This window comes from Sorex fumeus, unplaced genomic scaffold, assembly GCF_029834395.1.
Source record: "Sorex fumeus unplaced genomic scaffold, SorFum_2.1 ptg000010l, whole genome shotgun sequence".
In the NCBI taxonomy this organism is placed as follows: Eukaryota; Metazoa; Chordata; class Mammalia; order Eulipotyphla; family Soricidae; genus Sorex; species Sorex fumeus.
Genome location: NW_026606067.1, coordinates 4,926,924 through 4,950,031, shown reverse-complemented (window position 1 = coordinate 4,950,031; position 23,108 = coordinate 4,926,924).

Sequence of the window (23,108 nt, the reverse complement as noted above, 5' to 3'; positions counted from 1 at the left end):
TTAGTTTGGTTTCTTGAATGTTTTCCCAGTCTTTACTCTCAATCTAATGTCAAGAGGCTTTGCTGTCAAAATTTCAAGAAGTTGAGGACAGATCAATGGTGGAAAACAAGAACTGCCACCTCCTTATATGGTGCAACCATGTCAAACACATGGGACAAGTGCTGAACAGAAGGGAAAATAATTTATTTTATTACATAAGGTTTAGGGTCTGGTTCTTGTTACCTTGCAGTTTAGAAATGATTTCATTGATTTGACTGAAGTAAACACATCAATGAAAACTTAAGAGGGAAATGAAGGGAATGGATACCTTTTAATTAAGACTGTGTGGATGGTTTAAACTTTTTAATATTTTCATTCTACAATAGCAGTTATAGAAAGGGAAGCCATTACCTATATGCATGGAAAGTACTTTAAGATTTGCTTCATTAAAGAAAATAATCCATGTTTTTAATTTTCAGAATATTTTATTATGTGCCTTCCTACCCCAGTAATAAGTGAGCACCAAAGTCCTGAATCAGAACAAAATACATGAGAAGTAAATATTAAGAAAATGTTTTTTCACATGTAAGTTAAATCCAAATTTGCTCAGGATTCTTAAGAAACTCTTATTTTCTATACCAATATTACAGAATTTTAAGAATTTATTTTAAAGTATAGAGTACGATCTTAATAAATTCATAGCCTCTAATATTAAATGAGAGGGTGGAAATGATAGGAAGGAGACACATTTGGGTGATAGTTGAGTGAATGAGAGGATTTGTGATTCTGACTTTAAGAGTCAATTTAGGAGTACATTAGGAAGAATCTTGATGCGCTGAGGCAAAGAGTGGAAGAAAATGTGGTCACCAAAAGGGCAAACTGAATGTTTGTAACTCCAAGAGGGAAAAGTGCATTCATTAGTTCTCAAATGAAATTCTATTGCACTCTGCCCCACCGACATCTCTACCTTCCTATTGCTAGGAACTGATTGACTGTTCTGATTTAGCCTGATCCAGAGGCCTGCATTTCTCAGGAGGCAAGTTACCATCATGGTTGGATATTTCTGAGAAGCTTTGGAGGCTTCTAGAGTCTTTGAAAGGGGCTTTTGTACTAATGGTAAATCAAATTTTTGGTGTTTTCCAAAATCTTTCTTAGACCCAGATATCAAATCTATAAGGGATATTTCTCCTGGAATGAAAGGGAAAAGTTGGAAAGGAAACCTAGGACACAGCAGTTGGTTTCCTTTTTCCTTGTGGTCGAATTAGATTGGGGTAGGGTAGAAACTGGAAGTTCTGGATAGCAGTCAGGCAGTGTACTGTGGAAGTGTGTGACTGAATTTTTGCAGGGAAGCTGCATGGCATGGGAGAAAGAATAGATTGAGTCTAGGTTCAAATCCTGTCACAGCCGTGTAATATCACAACCTGAGCCAAATTACCCCGTATCTGTGGCTTTTGTTTTAGTGGCAGATCGATGTAAGTGGTGGTTTAGAGTTCTCACCCATCCTTGAAATTTGTAATATGTAAACCAGATGATATTGGCATGTCATCTTCAAGAGTATGTTCTAAAGATCATACTCCATGTTGATATACATGTGCTTTAAGGACTAAAGTTCTCTAAGATTAAACGTATATGGAAACAATTGCTTTATTAAATTCCATTCTTGTTCATAGGACACACTGGGAAATGTAATGATAATTCTGTGAAGTTCTGCTGTGAGAAAGGAAACATGGTTAATAGTCAAACAGGTCAGCTCATTTATTTAGATCTATTTCTTTCTTGAGTAATCAAATTACAACCTTAAAACTTTTTTCTTAACATCACTTGGGAAGCTTTAAGCTAATGCAACATGAGATACAAGAGAGTGCATAAATGATGAGTATTTTCTGTGGATTTCTAATACTGCAATTCGAGGATGACTAAGAATAGAACGAGGTTATCTTTAGTCAGATATAGACTGGATAATTAAGTTGGAAAGTTCCTGGAGGGAACGAGGCTAACATAATTAGGTCACTGTTAATCTATGCAGCTATTTTCTTTTGGTCTGTTTATGGCGAAGTAAATCAATACTAGAATTTCAAGGGTTTGAATATGTATTTTGGATTCATATAAATAATCTTTGAGATATTAAACACTTATACATTCATCTTGTAATTTAAAGTAGTAAGTTGTGTCTGTAGAGTCAATTCTAAAACTAGGTATTGATACCTATCACTAACCAATTCTCCAGGTTTTTTTCTAATTTAATTCTTTTTATGATGATATGATTTGCTCTCTGTATTTAGGAGAACTAGCATCTAGGAGATCCATCTTCTAGCCAAAATGGGAACTCTGGGTCCTGAGGATGTGTGCTGACCAATGTGACAGTTTCACGAGTTATGTAATCTTGAACACATATATTTAAAAAAATTTTTTTTCACATCTGTTTAGTACCTACCTCGACAATTTACTGCAAGAAATGCATTAATCTATGAAGATAATTTGTTTCAACTTTTGCCATATTGTTAGAACCCTAAACATTTTCATTATTATTATAGTTCAAATATTTCTGTTTTAATGTATCACGGTCATGGTCATGGTCCTCCCGTTGTTCATTGATTTGCTCGAGCGGGCCCAGTAGCGTCTCTATCGTGAGACTTGTTGTTACTGTGTTTGGCATAGCGAATACGTCACGGGCAGCTTGCCAGGCTCTGCCGGTTTTAATGTATAACTAAAAATATTTAACCAAAACTAACTCTATTCAAGATTATGATTCTAAGCATTTTATGAGTTATTTAAATCCTTGTTAAGGTCCCATGAGGTAGATATCATTATTTCATCCAATTTTTGAATGATAGAATTTGCATACAAAGAAATTAACGTGTAACCTTCCAAAAGGGTTCCAGCTCATGAGATCAGAACTGGGCCTTAGACCCAAAGAATCACTACTCTGTTCTGCTTTTCTCGTGTAAGATGAAATTACTCTATGGAACAATAGAAGCAGAGAAATTTCTCAGTTTTCCAGCTTATAATGAAAGTGTTTATTTCCCCCTCTCTGTTCAGACTGAAATACAAGTTCCTATCTATATTATACTGTGATTCCACGGGATGTCAAAAGATCACGTGGTCGCCCACCTATGAGATGGTCAGACTTCTTCGTCAAGATCCTGAACGATCGGTTTGAGGCTCTTTGTGTTCCTAGAACGAGCAGATGCCATTGGGCTACACTAGCACATGACAGGGACAAATGGAGACATTACTGGCGACCCCTCGAGCAAATTGATGAGTAATGGGATATCAAGTGATTATATTGTGAAATCGATGAGTACTTTTCCCTTATTGATGTAACCAGTAAGAGATTGTTATCATAGATCTATGGTGCGGATAAAGCTTTAGTGCCAAGCCTTTGTACATTTTTTTGTGATGACATTCTGAAGGGAAGCTAAACTTTACCTCCCTTCTCTACCTCCATGACACACACTCTCGGAATGTTTCATTCCTAACATAGTTAGCCAGTGTGTAGACAAGCCCAACTATACATTCTCCACAGTTTCATTTTCCATGTATTTAGCATGCACCATTGTTGTACATAACATTGTGAGGATACGCACAAATTATCCTCTGTTTTGTAGAAAACCCATGTACCTTTAAATATATATATGCATATATATATATATTTGTTGAATACTTCCTATTTCACAGAGCCTTTTTTTTTAAAGGCATGATATCAGAGGTATATCTTAGAGTAAGAAGGTGATGGCTGTGCAACCAAACAGAACTGGAATGAGAGCCAGACTCTTCATTCCATTTTGTAGCTATGAGATGTGGAGAAATTATTCACCCTTTTCAATTTCCATTTCCTTGAGACTTAGGAGAATTCATGCCTAAAAAGCACTACATTTGTGTCAAACTTAATGGAGGTGTTCGGAATACATTGACAACTACATTACTTCAATAACAATAAAATAACAAATGTTCTGTTGTGCATAAGACTTGTTTGGACTAGTTCCTTCTGTTTTTACGAAATTGCATGGAACACCAAGATGAGAGCAATGTTCTTTGTGAATGAAGATTTAAAATGATTTCTGTTTTGTTTTACTTTTAAAGTGGTCTGGCTCTCTTTCTTTTTTTTTTCTTTTCTTTTTTTTTTTATTAGTGAAACACCATGAGGTACAGTTGTAGATTTACAAATTTTCGTGCTTGGGTTTCGATTATACAATGATCAAATACCTATCCCTCCACCAGTTCCCATTTCCCACCATCATGGATCCCAGTATCCCTCCCACACCCATCCCCCAATCCCACCCTGCCTCTGTGGCAGAGCATTTCCTTTTGTTCTCTCTCTCCTTTTGGGTGCTGTGGTCTGCAAAAGAGGCATTGAGTGGCAAACATGTTCAGTCCATAGTCTACTTTCAACATGCATCTCCCCTTCTGGGAGGATCCTCCAAACACCCTTTATTTGGTGCTCCCTTGTCTATCTGAACTGCCTTTTCCCCTAGAATACCCGGCTGGCCTCTGAGCTATGGAGTAATCTTCCTGGTGTTGATCTCAGCTATTCTTGGGTATTAATCTCATATTTTGTTACTTTATATCCCCCAGATGAATGCAATCTTTCTATGTCTATCCCTCTCTTTCTGACTCATTTCGCTTAGCATGATACTTTCCATGTTGTACCACTTGTATGTAAATTTCATGACTTCATCTTTTCTAACAGCTACATAGTACTCCATTGTGTAATGTACCAAAGTTTCTTTAACCAGTCATCTGTTCTTGGGCACTCAGGTTTTTTCCACTTTCTGGCTATTGTAAAGAGTGCTGCAATGAACAAACAAGTGCAGATATCACTTCGACTATACATTTTTGCCTCTCTGGGATATATTCCCAGGAGTGGTATTGCTGGGTTAAATGGGAGCTCAATTTCTAATTTCTTGAGAGTCGTCCATACTGTTTTCCAAAAGGGCTGAACTAGTTGGCATTCCCACCAACAGTGCAGGAGTATCCCTTTCTCTCCACATCCGCGCCAGCATTGGTTGCTTTTGTTCTTTTGGATGTGGGCCAGTCTCTGAGGTGTGAGATGCTATCTCATTGTGGTTTTGATCTGCATCTCCCTGATAATTAATGATGTGAACATTTTCTCATGTGCTTTTTTGCCATTCAGATTTCTTCTTTGAGAAAGTTTCTGTTCATTTCATTGCCCCATTTTTTGATGGGGTTGGAAGTTTTCTTCTTGTGGAGTTCAACCAGTACTTTATATACCCTTGATATCAACCCCTTGTCAGATGTGTATTCGGTGAATATCCTTTCCCATTCTGTAGACTGTCTTTGTATTTCGGTCACTGTTTCTTTGGAGGTGCAGAAGCTTCTTAGTTTAAGAAAGTCCCATTAATCTATCTCTGTTTACACTTGCTCGGCCAGTGGTGTGACATCTTTGAAGATACCATTAGCTTCAATGTCATGGAGGGTTTTCGGTCTGGCTCTCTTTCTGACCCCTAACTTGTATCTGTAAATCCACAGACAAATCAAACCTAGCCAGAACCTTTTAATCACAACATTTATTGGGCAAGACCCTCCTTGTCTTCTGAGAAGTCATTTGTACTTGCAAGATGAATAATTTATTAGTATACAGAGGCTTTGGAGAATGGAAGAGATGTGTGTGTCTCTTTTCTGTTGCATAACTGTGGCAAAATATAAACTCATATGAATGTGTTGTGGTAATGGGGTGCATGTTTACCTAACCCCTCTTTGCCACCCCCAAATAAATCAAAGGACATCATTTAAAAAATAATTACTGTCAATGTTCATTTTACATAGTGCCCCCCTACAGCAATAATAAGATTTACAGCTGATTGCCAGGCACTCTGCTCCTGGATTTTTTTTTTTTTATTAAACTCACATCTTTTTGTTTGAGGTGTTGAGGCTGGGAAGTACTCAGAGTCTATTCATGGCTCTGTATTCGGGATTGACCCATGGTTATACTTAGTGGACCATGTTGTTCTAGGGATCAAACTACTGCATTGAAGTCAACTTCCTTAAACTGCTGTACTATCTCTCATCCCAAATCTCACATCTTATCTTGCCAATATTACAGAAGTGAAAATGGAACTCAAGGGATTATAGCAAGTATTGAGAACATATAAGACCAGAGCTAGAATCTACTTTTCATTCTTCTTTCTAATCTTCACCCAGGTACCCAACTATGCTTGGACCTCTCTGCTCTGTTAAAACATTTCTACTCATGCAACATGTGCACAAGCCCACACATTCTGAGATGGCTTTACTCAACGGTCCCATGGTGTTTTCATTTTTCCATATGAAAAGTTCACTGGTAATATTTAATATGTTTGTCTTTGAACATCACATGGTAATAGAAGTGTAGGTGGTTTTAAAACTAAATCAATGAATGATAAAAAGTGGTCCAATAAAAGATAGAAGTAATTGATAGAATAAGAAGGAAAGGTGATTGCCATGAGGGCAGCTCTCATAAAGTCCTCAATAAAGAAAACATTAAAACAACAGCAGATTTTGCCTTACACATTAATACAGTATAAGGGAATTGTCAGATCCAATCTTTGCTATTAAGTGCACCCTAAATTAATTCCTAGAGAAATTATAGGCAAATAGCACCTTCCCTGCAGCGCTTTTTTCATGCTCTAAGATAAGGATTAAGAAACCCTGTGGCCCAGTAAGAAACCTATTTTGTAGTCTCTTTGTACTGATAAAATTTCTTCTGGCACTGAACTCCCACTGTCAAAAATACTATAACATTTTATTAGTTTGCAAAAGATGAAAATGTTACCAGATGTTAAATTCAAGAAGCAACTTAGCAACTTCTGTTTTCAAATGGATAGGATTCCATCTTAAAAGAAATTTTCAAAAAAGGATCCCATTTGCCAGACTGCCACAATATATGTATTTATATATACTTTCTCACTTGAATTTCAGAATAATTTAGTTTCATGAAATAGAGCTTTGAATAATAGCTATGTGCTAATTACCTTAATTCCCCATAGGCTTTCTAAATGCCTTCTTTTGAGTCCAAAGGTGTGGGTTTGCAGAACAAGATAATTAAATGACTTTCACTCAGTGACATTCTGGACACAGATAGGACATGCCTTAATGCAGGAAACCTAACTATTGTTCGTGTGTTACATATCTTTTGCACTCCCCTGACGATGTCTCTTCCACCCTGGCCTGACTCTTTAACATAAAAGGTTTATTGAAATGAAAGCTTTTCAGAGGTCATTTCCTCCCCTGACTTGTTAATCAGGGCTGGCATTTTTACCTAGTCCAGGTCCACTCCACATGAGCAAGGTTCCTAGCTCAGCAGTCACACAGAAAATGCAGGAGAATAGGAGAAATGAATATGTGTATCAAGTGAGTGTGGACCTGCGTTTTTATGACTCTTTTGATGGATCATACTGATACTTGGGGAAAACACGCATGTGGCATTTTTCATCTGTATCCCGGAAGGATTTTTCAATGTCTCACCTTAGGTTCTACAAAGAATAATTCTTTGGTTCAGTAATAGCTATAGAAACCTTCTCCTTTGATATCCAAGGGTGGTGAGGAACTCTTCTTTTGATTAAGAAATGCTCTGGCAATTGAAGAACATGACAATAGATGAAATAGGGAGAGTATGTCAATCATCTTGTATTAAGTCAGGCTTATATTAAGGACAAAACTGAGTTAAGTGTAAAAGAATATTTTACTCTACATATTAAAATAGTGTTTTACACTCTGTGTAATTTTTCCTTCTCATTTTCCCTCTACATTATGCTAAAAATTTCAGTCTTTATTGTAAATGTTGGTGGTAAAAATGGTCTCAGAAATGATCAGAGGTGAACTCATTATGAAATAACAAGTTGGCAGACTGGTTGTTGGCTTCATGTTGTAGGGGCGCTTTTATTGTAAATTCTGAAAACTTTGGTTGCTGGGATTCATCTCTTGAGTGTGTCTGTTAAATGTCACTTTTCTGACTACCTGTATCTTATTTGATTTGCGACTATACAGTCTTCTATTGAAGGCATTGTGATATTCTACCTGGAAATGCAAATGAAGACCATTAATTTGCTCCTACAGTTTGAGGATACTTTAAATTGAATATAGAAAAAAATTCAGTTTTGAATACTACTCCAAAAATTAACCAAGTAAATGCAACATCATAGCATAGGTTAAAAAAAAGTGCCTTTTGGCCTTGTTAAATTTTAACTTTTTATATTGAAATGGGGGAGTTAAAATTGCATTTATGAAATATCACTGATTCAACAACTTCAAAATAACCTTGAGATTGATATAAATGATCCTGTTTACAGACTTAAACACCTCTCTCCTGAACTCTAAACCCATTTCTCCCATCTCTAATTTTGTCTTTTATCCTGCTTCCCTCCCTCTATTTTCTCTTCTCTAAATAAAAACTGAACTTTTACTCTACAACAGTCATTATTCTATGGACCATAAAAAATTCATGAAATTTAAAAACTAAAGGGAAAATCCAGAGATAGTATAATGGTAGAGCACTTGCCTTATATACAGCTGACCCTGATTCCATCTTGGTCACTGAATATGGTCCCCTAAGCACTGTCTGGAATGGTCCACGAGGGTAGAGACAGGAATAAGCACTTGGTGTACTCTTGCACAATATGGCCCCCAAACAAGAAAAAGCAAGTACAAAAAAAACCCTATGGGGGTGAATATTAAAGATAAAATTTCTTAGATACACACATGTTGCTACAAAAGATGAAGTATGATGTCCCCACAGAAACTGAGTCCTTTTATTATCATTATTCTTGATACCACAATGGATCCTGCAAACTGAAATCTTCTTGCCTTTACATCCAGCTTCTTACCTGGAGCAGTCAACTGCATCTCCCTATCATTCGCTGTTCTGTCTCTCTTGTTAATCTTCCCTGTTCCTGCCTTGCCTATAGGATGTCATGTCTACCCTTTGTAAATTAATCTCTTTCAGTTCATTTCCCCCTAATTCAGGCTTCATGTTCCATTATGGAGAGATGAGGTTCCTATTTGTTATAGACACTGTGCTAGAATTTTCCTTATGGCATATGTAGCATATCACCTCTTTTCCCAAGTCTATATATTTACTGGAGTAAATGACAGATTTCTCAGCATGGTATATGCAGTTTTATTAGATAGTTCCAACATTTTCCACTTTATTTCAAGATTCCCCTCCCTCTCTTTCCCATCTTCATCACTTTCTTACCTTACCAAACCTTTTCAAAACTCTGAGTCTTTCAAATAGTGGTATCTGTGCCTCTTCTCTGTCCTCCAACTGATAAATTTCTACTTCTCTTTAAATCTACTGTGCTGCTTCTGTTTTGATTGGCATATTATGTTTAAATTATTCCACTTGCATTAAGCACCAAGATCTTTGAAGCCCAAGATGTTTTTCAATTATTTCTGTCTCCCAATGTCTTTTTCATTTTTAGCGCTTACTAGACATCCAAAGAAAACCAAATATACAGCTCAGTGTCTTATGATCTGACACTTCATTTATTTTTCTTATTGTCTTATCAAATAATGATTGACAAATGTTCTTTCACATAATCAACATTTACTGGTGGTATTTAAATGACTGTCTCATGGAGGTGAAAATGTCCAAGCAGTGTCACACACAAACCTTAAGATTACAGAGGTTTATCTCAAGAGCTGTTCTGACCTTTTTTCCCCTGGCTGGAAGGGAGGAAGCAATTAGTGAGTAGCTGGTGTCTCTGGGAGACAGCGAATGAAGGCCAGAAAAAGGAAGGTAGCTTCATTTGCAGGGCTAAGTGAGAATATGATCCTGAGAAGACAGTTTCTTATTTTCTTCCCAAATGTGTCCATTTTCTTCTCCTAAATTGGAAGTTTGCAGGTAAAGTCACTCTGCTAGGCACACTTTTTTCGCCCTTACTATTTGTATTGAAGCATCAAATTGATGCTATATTATTTGGAACTTACAGTAATTCCACCTACTGCTGTTGTGTGTGAGGACCTGGGCACATGCTTTTGCCTGCAAATTTGGGAGATAGCTAAACCCAGGACCTTCTCCTCTGAGTAATACAGCAGAGATTTATTTGACGCCTATGAAAAAGGGAAGTCCACTTGCCCTTTGTCTAAGATCAGTTCTCCAAAAGATGCTGCATTTTCCAATGGTCTATCTGAGTAATCTCCACAGACTTGTTATTTGGCAACTGGAAAGTACAATTATTTATTAGCTTTTGGAATTAGAGGAATATTGAGGTTTCATTCAATAATAAACATAAACTTCTCTTTTGCTGAGACCCTTCCATGCATAGCCTGGTTGGCACACCACATGCCTTGGGTTCTCAAAATGTAGGTGATTGGCAAGGATCAGGATATGTACAAATACTCAAACCATAAGCAATTTCTCTGTCCTCTCGGATCACTCTCTAAGTTCAGTATTGCATTTGAAGGCAGCTTCACTTTGAATATGACAGATAGGTTACAGAGAAGACCACAGGGAATCAGTTGGTTTCTGGAATAAGTAATAAGAACTGAAACAGTAATCTTTTCCTCAAGTGCAAATTTGACACTGAGTCGTGTCTGACTAATATCGAACATCCATATCGACCTGTTGAGGTCAATAGTTGGGCTTAGTTGTGCTCTGTATTGACTGCCTACATTTTCTAAATGAGAACGAAATGGCCAAATGGGAAAATTCAATTGTATCTGGAGCAAGGTCATCCTTTTTCTTTTTTTCTAAAAAAGGGCAATTTAGTTAAATATGGTAAATTAAGACTACCTTTTGAAAATATCTTTAGTTAAATTTTTTTCTGAGCCCATGCATTTTTAGAAGAATTAGGATAAAATAGTTGCTTTTATGAGACTAGAAATGTTGCCATAAATTATTATCAACCAGACATGGTGCATATAATGAAAAGAGCCTTTGGCTTTGGATCCATAGAGGTTTGTGACTAAGCTTTGGCCCTGTTTATACTAGATGATGTCCTTGGACAAATGCCTTAAGCAATTTGGTCCTCATAATATTAATTAATGACAATGTGGTGAAAAGTTCTCTAGTCCAATCCAATTAGAATTGATTGTTGATTAATAAAAAACAGTATCAATTGGAAAACATAACAATGACACCAACATAAGACATAATTTCCATTTTACTTCAAATGTCTAAAAATACAGTAACAGTAATCTGTTGGATCAATGTCAATGCTGGATCAGTGTCAATTCTCTTGATAGATTTTGTTGATTGGTGTGAAATTTCTTATTGAAGCCATACCTCTAATGTACTATATAGATTATTTTATTTATGTGAGGTGTGAATAATAAAGACACTCACAAGAGAAACCCAGTATGGCAATCTTTGCTACGCTTTACAGTTTGTCTCTTTTTAAAAATATGTTACCGCTTTAATTTAATAGGAATTTTAATGCTGTCTCCCCTACACATAACAAGCCTCCATTGGTTGTTACAATTAACCAGTTTGCATAATAACAATAATCACGTACTAATAAATAGTCAAATAATTGTTTATTGATTAATCAAAGATGTGGACACAGGCAGCTGATTCTTGCTAAACTTACATCATCTCTGCCAATAGGAGAAGGTCCCCTCTGCAGATCAGCATTGCTAGCCCAATGCAAATACAAGCCAGAGATGGAGTGTAAATTTTCTGGCAGCCACATTTAAAAGAAAAGAAAAGCCACTGGTTTTAGTAATATGAATAATTGAATATATCCTTTCAACATGTAATCAGTATCAAACTGTTGATATACTTAGGTTTCATTTTATAAGTAAAATATCTTACTTTTCTGGTGGGTTTTGGGAGCACATCGCAACTGAGACTGTTGTAGTTTCAATGACCACCTGTGCCCAAGATCTCCCCTAGGAAAGAGTCCAGAACCCCAAGATTAGCTTCAAGGTTCACAGGTGTTGGTGCACTGTAGGCTTTACTGCTTATCTGCACTGAGGTAATGGACAGTTGTAGTCAATCCACTGAGGCACTGAGTTGTTTTGCTTTCAGGCCTGAACAACTTCAAGAAGACGAAGAACTTGCTTCTTACAAGGTTTGCTAATTTGGGGAGAACACTACAGGCAATACTACTGCATTGCACATGATCCATATGACATGTTATTTAATCTTCACTGCAGCACTTGGAAGCAAGTACTACTAAATCATATCTGGGAAAATGTAGGCTCAAAGAAGTTAAGCAGTTCACAAGTCTACTAAATACAGAAGGTATTAAAAAGCTCATTTTTTTCTTGCTCTAGAAGCATTGCATGTAATAGCAGCGAAGTACTACTTATTGTAATAATATTGATGCTACTACTAATCCTCTTGAGAGCCCGGCAAGCTACCAAGAGTATCGTGCCTACACTGGCAGAGCCTGGCAAGCTCCCGATGGTGTATTTGATATGCCAAAAACAGTAACGGCAATAGGTCTAATTCCCCTGACCCTGAAAGAGCCTCCAATCACTGGGGAAAGATGAGTAAGAAGAAGCTGCTAAAATCTCAGGGCTGGGAGTAATAGAGAGGTTACTGGCGCCTGCTAGAGTACATTGACGAACAGCGGTATAACAGTGATACAGTGGTACTACTACTAATAATAACAAGGTTGTCTGTCTGACCTGTAGTAGTTAAGTTTGCCTTCAGGTTCATGGTGTTTTTGATGAGCCTTAATCATATGCAACCAATAATCTACAACAGCTGAATTGAGAGTGTTATGTAAGCTGTAGTTGGCTCAACCCTACCTTCCTATGGCAAACCATACATTTTTGCTAAAATTGTTCCCTGGCTTGAAATTTCTCTCAGTGTCACCTTCACTCCCCCTATTTAACAAATTCAGGAACTGCTCACTCCTGTTGTGGGTTTTACTGAGCTCCCTGCTCACCAGTAACTCTTTATTTGCTCCTTTTAGGAGCCGGACTGTTAACTTCTTTCTTCGGGGGCACCTCTCAACTCCCTTACTAGATTGTTGCCTCCTTTCCCGATATGTGCATAATATCATAGTTTCCATTTTTGGATGATTTGATGAATTTCAACACAATCACAGTGAATGACTTTTTAGCAGCAAAAACATATTCCCTTTTACTTCTGGAGGCTAGAAATCTGGACTGTCTAATGGAGCTCGAAGGAGTTGGTTGTCTCTTAAAGAGGCTGTTTCCTTGATTCTTGGAACTTGTGATAGTTGTTGGCACTTCTGGGCTTGTGGCCACATTGTGCCAATCTCTGTTACTTTAGTCATATCTCTTTGTCACCTTCTCCTCTTTGGTCTGTAGTCAAATTTCTCTTTGTCGCTCATCTTTACCAGGATCCTGGTGATTTATACATTATGCTCATCTAGATCATCTAGAGTCAAATTTCCATCTCAAGATGTTTACATTAATCACATCTGCAAAGCCCTTTTGGCCATGCTGAGCAACATCCACAGGTTTAAGGAATCTGGATTTCTTTTCTTTACGGGACATTATTCAGTCTGCCATGAGCATTTTAAAGAAAGGATACACAATGCTTGACATGTCTTTTTAGCTCGTTGACGTCTACTTTAGTGTTAAGCTTAACACAAATGCTTAATAGATAATGGTTGCTTTCCTATTTTGCTAGGGATTTGCATTCGAAGTTTCTCAGAAGATAAGGAGCATATGAAGGATTGTTGTATACTAGAAAAAGTTTCTGGTTGAAGTATAAAAATGTGAGATGCTGAGTTTAGAGAAGCAATTGACTTCCAAACCTTTTAATGTCTAAAAAAATTAGATGGGGACATCTGATCAATCACTGGATACTATCCTACTCCAGAGGGATAATGAGGGATTATCTATCCCTCTGGAATAAAAGAAGAACAGAAATGAGGGATATCCTATGTTTCTTGCAGCACATTTCAACACACTATCATCACAATGGCATTTTGGGCTTGTACAAGAGGAAGGAACTGTCACAAGAAAATGTAAGGGACACAGTAATTTTCCTAGCATGAATATTTAGTATTAACCTTGTGATGCATTGAAAGCTGTCACATAGGAAATTTTCTGATTTGGAGTTTGCTTTTCTTTTACAGAAACTCAATTTCAAAGGACAGTGTGTAATTTTATTTGTTTTCTGTTCTGAGTCACAGTGATACAGTGGTATCTGTACTTGGTACTCTGGACTTATTCCTAGCTCTATGCTCTGGAATTACCCTGGTGGGCTTGAGGAAATATATAGGGAGCCGTGGCTCAAACCTGGGTTGGCCATGTGGAAGGCGAGTGCCTTAATGGGACACATTGTAAAAGCAAATATTTCTATAATGAATGGGACCTAAATGTGGGTTCTGGGGTAGATTGGGGCTTTCGAATTAAGATTGTAGGAGGGCTAGTACAGCAGGTAGGGCATTTATCTTGCAAAATCAGTATCTATGCAAGAGAGAAAAAGATAGAGGGGAGAATAGGAGTAGTGGGGAGAAGAAGGAGAGAAGAGGCAAAGAAGAGAGGAAAGAAAAATGAGGAGAAGGGAGAGAGATAAGAGACCTCCAAAAACAGTCTAAAGTCAACTCTAATTTGCCAAAGTAAACAGAACAAAATCGATACTCAAAGTGATATTGAAGGTAAAATAAAGCTATGGAATTTTACATTTAAAGTTTTAGTCTAAAGCCTAACATAAAACACACAACATATAACCATTTATGCTTGATATGTGGTGTGTTTAGCTGATCATATTTTTTTGGATCTTTCTGAAAGTTTCTGAAAGTGTGAAACAGGAGATTAGATATAAAATTCATCTAAAGAAACTAATTTTCAGGTAATCAGTGCATCAGATGGCAGCCTGCAAATGTGTAAGTAGCTGGGACCCATCATTTTGTTGATGGATTATCTAAGTTTGGATACATCCACATTTCCTTCCTGACAGAGATTCTTGGTTCACAGACACCTGTGTGCCAATATACGTTTTCACCTCTCTTTTCTCCATTTAGTAAGATTTGCTTTCAAAATCCATATGCATGTCTGCCCTAGAATTAAAACAAAAAGTCTTGAATTTAACTTCTGAATGCAAAGTACAGCAGTAAATAAATGTGAAAAATAAATAAGATAGGCTTGGGGCCTAATTTGATTTGTTTCTCACCAAAGCTGAAGCTTTGTTGATTCTCTGGGGACAGTTGATGGGGATCACATGAAAGCTTGCTTTTAACGTTTTCCTTAAAGAAGCTTCTGTGATGGGAAGAAATTGCTTCAGAAGGGTATCGCTCTCTTCACTAAGCCTGAAAACAGTAAAAGGGGAATAAATCAAAGTAAAAGAGAAGGGAAAACATTATAATAAAGGGTTCATATGTTAAGGAATTCCATTTGGGCCTAGGGGATAGAATGTGAATGAAGTTAAGATAAAATGGGAAAATATTAAGGACCAAATAAACCAAAACCCTTTGAAGAAGGAACTGGTATTTGAAAGTAGGAGGCTATTTGCTTAACAAGAAGGTTTTGTGATGCATCTAAATACTTAGATTTGTTGAAATAATGAAATAAAGAATGAATTACCACTATTTTTAGTGCACCTTGACTTTGGATTTTGCTCTTAATTTCCCCTATACCTGTTACAAAGAAAAGGCTCAACCTTAAATAAACCTTTAGAAGATCTCACTGTTGGGGCCTGAGATATAGTATGGTGGGCAGAGTGTTTGCCTTGCACGTGGCCAACCACGGTTTGATCCCAGCATCTCATATGGCCCCTGAGCACCATTAGGAATGATTCCTGAGTGCAGAGCCAGGAGTAAGCCCTGAGCAACACCCGGTGTGGTCCACAAACAAACAAACAAATCTCATTGAATACAACATTGACTTCAAATTCTACATCTAAATTTCTGTGAGATCTGAAGTGAATGCCATTGTCTGAGTCATGTCAGATAGGAAAATGGAACTTGTGCAGAGGTAGACATTGAAAACTAGGATTTGAGAAAAATGGGTAAAATTTGTAAATGAACATTGAAAAATGTCTCTGGCTTCTATTCTATAATGGCCATCAAGTAATGTGGACATGTTTAAGGTAATAAAAAAGAAATTCAAATCACGCACATAGTACCACAGCTCAGCAAAAAAGAGGAAATAATTGATAGGATAAAGACAATGACTTTTTCTTTGTGCTATTTTCATATGATTATTCACCTTTTAAAAGGTGGTGAAATTTGAAATAAATTGACACAGAGGCTAGGATAAACAAGTTCTTTAGGTCTCACAGGTCTTTATTCTCCTGAGTTTGATGAATGCTGACAGGTTACTAGCACTCAAAATTTGTAGAGAAATCTCACAGCTATTTATAGGAGAATGTGCTCCAATACAGAGGAAATTATATTTGTTAAAGAAACTGTGGCAAAGCTATCATGCCTACACCTTTATCTCACATACTTATAATAAAATTTCCATGAATCTCCCCCACCCCCTTCAGTTTCTGTGCTTAAAGTCCATATCTCAAGCTGTCTGTGATCCTAAGGAAGTTTTGAGTGGCTCCAGGAGAAGGAAAACTTGCTGTCTGTTTTAGGTGATTGTTTTTCCTATTTTTATAAAACTCCTTTTGGGGCTGAAGCAATAGCACAGCAGGTAGGGTGTTTGCCTTGTATGCAGCAGACCTAGGTTCGATTCCCAGCATCCCATATGGTCTCCTGAGCACCGCCAGGAATGATTCCTGAGTGCAGATTCAGGAGTAACCCCTGAGCATCACCGGGTATGACCCAAAAAGCAAAAATAAATAAAATAAAATAAACTTTTCTGTTTTTAAGAAACTCCTTTAAGATTTTTTTTACAGGGATCATACCCAGATTTGCTCAGGGGTCTGGGGTCACTTATTACCCAGTGCAGCATTTTATGCTGGCAGCATTTTAAATTTTAATTTATTAAAAATTTTATTGTATTGGCTTAGCATGACTATATATGTCTATGTCATTTCATATTCTTTCCAAATATGTGTTAATGTATGGCAAACACCATCAAAATATCAGTGTGTCCATCCCACCTTATCCCCCATTCCAGTCCCCCAGCACACCAGCATTGTACCTCTTCCCTCCTCTGGTAAATTCAGCTGTGTTGAGGTCCTGGTGTTTGTCTTTGGTATAAGAACCCCCTTTATTACATGTTTTCTTTGAAAATGTAAATACTGCTGAGTTTCAATGTAGCAAATCATTAACTCTCAGTATGAAGAAATTCTTTCTAAAGTTAAAAAACCTGCTCCTTGCTGTTCAAACTCTCAGTAGCTCACCCATCCCAGTTCACAGACTCCTCTAAACAGGCTTCCCACTCCAGCTTCCAAACCATCTACTACTCTGTCACTAGTTCTCATTTTAAAACCCAGTAGTTTCCACAGTTTCTCAGTAGGAAATAGAATTCATGTCTAAAGCCCTGTTTTTTCAGCAAGTTTCCCTTCGAACTGAGGTCACATCGGTTTGGTGGGTCATCACAGACCTTAGCAATGGGATATACAACCAAATTAAATAGGATAGAAGTATTGGCATTGAACAGACTGAAAGTACATGGGTTGTCCTTTGCAATGTTTGTTTTAATTCTTCATGTACATTCCACACTGTCATATGAGGCACATATGATAATATTTATGTGCATTGGGGTAACAAATTTTGAAAGGTGGAGCCGAACAGATAGGACAGTGGGTAAGATGCTTGCCTTGCATCTAGCCAATCTAGGTTCAATTCCTGGTTGCCTGAGCATGGCTAGGAGTAATTCCTGAGCACAGAGCCAAGAGTAAGCCCTGAGTCTCCAGGTGTGACCCACCACCTCCCAAATATATTAACAACAATCAGAATTTTGAAAGACACAGGCTTGTAAGATACTTTCCATGTTTAGCATGGCTTGTAGAACCTTTCTAAGTGATCTCTCCTCTGCCATTCCTTCTTTATGCCATCACCAACTATTAATCACATCATCTAATTGCTTGGTGCCACCCAACGTACTCTGAATACATTCTATGAGATGCTGCCTTTCCTCAGGCCTCTGATCCCATTTCCCTGCTTACTGAACTTCAATTCTAGTTGTAAGAGCTTTTCCTCTGTGTTTTTCCCTGGCAGAATGAAAAATTCCCTATAGGAGACCACATGGTTCCCTCCACTCACCACCCTCATCACTCACTATCAAACTCAGACTATGGCCACCTAATAGTCTCAGGTTGTCCAGGTAAACTTGCTCAGTGAGGTAGAATCACATGTGAAATACTTTTTATGAAGCTTGAAATAAAGCTTCTGATTTCATAAATTGGATATTTGGAGGAAATCCTGACGGAAGCCACAGTAGCAGCAACTCTAATCCAGCTAGGAGTGGTGGAGAATTGCATGGAGGAATAGGGCGTGAGGACGAGACTCACAGATTACTGAGAAATGAGGGTAGAAATATTTTACATCAAATATTTACTTGCTTAATTCTGAGTGAAGGATACCTGTCACTTTTCAGTATCTTCCCTGAGCTGTGATTAAAATACCCATAGCATATTGCTAGTAATAATTGTGGAATTAGAGACCACCCAGTGTATCTTAATATCACAAGTATTTTGTCAGTTTCTTCCTCAACACCTTTTTTTTCTTTAAGATAAAATTTGGTCTCTAATTTTTAGGTACAAAAATTGATTCTTGTCTTGAGACGTGAAGATGTTCTTAATTTCATAGTTAATTTCTCCTGAGAAAAGAAACTGTTCACATAGTTAACCAATAATTATTTCTACACCTGACAAGCATAATCCAGATCAGAGCTTTAGAACACTAATATCTGCCTTTAAGCTCATTAGCACAGTTCACTAGAGTTTGTGTGTTTAGGTGTTTTTGCTGCTGTTCTTGGAATGTGTTACTCTCTCTCTCTCTTTCTTACATATTGATAATCATGAGACCTATGGTTTATCTAATTTGGGTTGAATGAAGCAGAACTAGATTAAATCCAGAGGGAATGAGAATTAATAAGGGTGAAAACCTTATGTTCAATTTTTATTTTCATAAAAGTCTGACACAAATTAGACTAGAAATATTGCATGTTTCTCAGTTCAAATCATTTTAAGTGAGAGGGAAGCCCCCATTTCTATCTTTGATAGAAAAACAGGCATTTTTCTCTTGACATTGTAAGACATTCATAAACTATGGCTATTGTATTCTTCATTCATCATGAATTTTTTTCTCGTTTATAGTATGAATCCCAAATTTCCTTCTCTTGCCTTTTTTCTGTTCTTCCCAGTCTTCTGTCTTCCTCTTTTTCCACTGGTTTTTCTGCTTTTCTTTCCTCTCTTTTTTCCCCTTACAGTGTTGTTTAAGCATGCTGTAAACTTATTCATTCCCCCAAAGGCAAAAACAGCTATCTGAGCAACACTTTGTCAGCATAATACATTTACAGAATGCATATTTATGAACCTTTGAGCTTTTATTGTTCCACAGGGCAAATAAAAAACATGAAAAGTAGCAATATAGTGTTTCAAAGGTCCCTCAAGGAAAACAAAAGTAGCTGGAAATAAATTTGGAAAAAGGTTCTTCTGTGAAAACAGAACCATGAGTTTGTACATGCAAAAGGTTGAATTGTAGAAATCATTTTTGCTCTTCCTCCTAAGACTTAGGAAATTTTAAACTTTTTAATAGGCCTAGTGTCTTAAAGTTTGGAAAAGAAAATAATTTTAAAAGAGGATTGAACATAAATGTTTATAATCCAGAGAATCTTAAAACAGCATGTTGCATTTGGCTGTAATAAAAAGGGAGGAAGCGAGAGGGAATTAAATTGAAAAGCCCCTCGTAGGACAAATTACAAGTTTGGCTGCCAGCATGAAGCCTTACACTAAATTAGTTAGATTAAAGAGTTTGGAAGCAAAAATGAAAATGTTATAAAATGTTGTTTGATAGTCTAGTTCAATTAATTTTAGCAAAGTAATTAAAAACTCACTGAGTTCTTTAGTTTCTCCAGAATGAATAGATTATTAATAGTTGCTGCCTGATAGAGATGTATGTGGTCAACACAGAGTGGATTTACAGTAAAATCCTAAAGATGGTGAAAATGGTGAAAATCCTAAAGATGAGAATCATAAATAATTCTAAGCTGCAAATATTGACTTAGATGTCGAAGCTAGGAGGTGGTCTTTTCAGGATCCTATCTGCTTTCAATGCATTCCATTTATTTATGCAGCCAATTTCAAGCTCTTGACAAATGAATTAGCATATTCCCAAGTCTACAGAGTATCAAAAAAGTCTCTAGTTTTGGGATCCTGAAGTTTGAACAGAAAGGGAAGATTCCGTCTTCAATGATTATCTTAAAGTCAGTCTTTAACTATTGGGTTGGCTAGTCCTAAATTAGAAAACAATGGCCAAGCAAATACCTGAAACTAGTTCTCTTTCTCTCTCTCTCTCTCTCTCTCTCTCTCTCTCTCTCTCTCTCTCTCTCTCTCTCTCTCTCTCCATACACATGTATACTGCATCCATATTTTTAAAATCTACATTTATTGTGGATAGCTGAAGACTTTTTTAATTGAGAAATGTTATTGTATTGAATTTCTATCAGGGAGTCTTTGTTAGAGGATATTTCATCCCAAATGACTCTTCTTGCCATTGATACTTTAGGTGTAAGTTCACAGTAATACAAACATATAAATTTCTTCTATAGAGGACAGAAAATAAGTTTAGGTCTCCAGTTTTCCTTCATACCTGTGGTCAACAATAGTTTTCTTGATTCTACCTAATTCCAACTAAATATTTTTGCCTTCTATTCCAGCAGGAAGGGGAAAAAATTGACAATGTTCAAGCCCTAAGAGTCCTTACTTTAACCAGGCCAAGGTAAGAATTAACTTTCATAGCTGGATAGTGTTGTGGTAAGAAGCTTGCCTTGAGTGCAGATAACTGGGTTTCAATTACCAGCATCCCATATGGTCCCCTGAGTTCTGTCAGGAATGATCCCCGAACACAGAATAAGGAGTAAGCCCAAAACAAAACAACACAACAACAACAATAAAAATGAATTTTTTATTATCAAATTCACTAGAAGTTCTATTATTTCACTTTCCTAATGAAAAAAAAAACAATATCTTGACAATTAAGTTTTTTATGTACTCAGATATAGTTACTAGACAATGGATATAGCATCTTATTAATTTATAGCTAGTAGACCATGGATATGGCATTTTATTAATTTAAATTAGATTTTTTCTTAATAAACTATTCTCTCTGATTACTAGATGTCTGGTTCTTTTTTGGCAGTTTTTTTAATCACCATGAATTACAAAGTTACAATGTTATTCATGATCCAGTCATACAACGTTTCAACACTAATTCCCTAACCAGTATCTACTTCCTTCAATGTCTTCATTTCCTTCTTGTTTCCAAGCTTGCCTCTATGGAAAACACTTTTTTCTCCCCAACCCCTTTTGGTATTATGGTTTAAATAATAATGTTACTGATAACCTTTACCTTTACCTTTACCTTCTTTCAGCACCCAGTCCTCAATTACTTGACTCATTCTTATTGCACATGCTAAATTAGTTCTGCTGGAGTCTTAAACAGCTATCTCTGTCCTTCACTGAGTAGACCTAAGGAAATGGTTGGTTTTTTTTTATGCCTCTGGCTATATAATATTAATATTATATGTTGCAATGTTTTCTTTTTATCTTTATTTTGTATGCTTCTCAATTCTTTCCATATCCAATGCATCAATTTAGTTTTATGTGGGGCATTAATAATCCTAACAGCTGCCCCCAGGAAAACCCACACTCTAGGCCACTATTCATAAATAGCTTTAATGTCTCCATCATTCACAACTGGAAATATTTTAAAGAGCAATGATGAAATGAAATCTGTTAGCTTAAGAATCATCTCAAGTAATAACTTTCTGCGGTGTTATTCCCTGCAGAGTGACTCTCGGATAGTTGTTCTTAGATGAAAAAAGAAACAGGATCTGAAGAATACGGTTGTTTAGCAGTGCCTATTGTCCTTGTATACACTGGTTAAAATAGTCTCCTAAAATGGAAATATGAAGTCTTGTTTTCATCTTTAGCCATATGTCCCATTTATTTACTACACACACTCTGTGCTCTGTGCATATTTAACTGCTCTCAGGGTTCTGAGCACTACAATTATTCCTTGCTTGTTAAGTTATTATCTGTGCTAGGCACCCAACAAACTCCTATTCATCTCTCAAGAGCACTTCATATTCTCTAGGAACCTAATATGGTACCATGAACCTACAGAGACTGAGTTAACAGTTCTTTCCTTCCATTTTGTCTTTCCTATGTCTTGTTGTCATACAAAATTGTAAATTTTTGAAGACTATGATAGTGAATTGTTAACTTTTCTGTCTCTGGACTTAGTACATGTCAGTCACATATAAGGTATTTTATTTTATTTATTTATTTATTTATTTATTTTTTACATATAAGGTATTTTAAAATTGTGTTGAATAAAGAGACATATGGTTGAAAGGAATGTTCAGTGCAAGATTAAGGACTATGTGGCATATTGTTGTAGGAAAGGTAGTATTATTTGAAGATGATGTGATATAAGAAAAGCAAAGTTAGAATTAGTTAAGAAAGCACTCTATTCCTGGAGCACTAGTATTATTTAGTTCCTTATTTCGCTCTTTCTTAATTCTCACAATACTATATGTAATCTCTTGGTATGCTCTTTTTTTTCACTTTTCTAAATTTTTTTTTGAGATCAACAGCTAGTCAGCATTTCAGAGTTTCCATCCCTTATTTCATATACCAGTGCCCATACTTGCACAGACAAGAGAATACTCTATTTAAATATCCATATGAGGGGGCCATAAAGAAATGTCACAGTGGGAAGACACTTGCCTTGTATGCAGCTATCCTGGGTTGGATTCCTAGCACCCCATAAATCCCCCACCACTGGCTATGATCCCTGAGCACGAGCCCAAAGTAAGCCCTAAAGATTGCCAAATATGACGCCCCAAACAAAAAAAAAACAAATTAAAAATGTGGGGATGTAAGTACCGAAGAGAGGTCTCAAAGGATTGGAGTTCATATCAGGCTCATACAAGGTCCTGAGTTTGATCCATGGCACTACATGATCCCAGAGCACTTCTAAGTGTGATGCTGATTATATATAGATAAAATATATAATATTATATATAATAGTACTTAATATAACATTACTTAATGTAACACAGATAATTGGGAGATTTCCAGGAGTACCAATCAAGAGTTATTGTTCACTAGGACACTGCACCTAAGGCAGTCAGGGGAT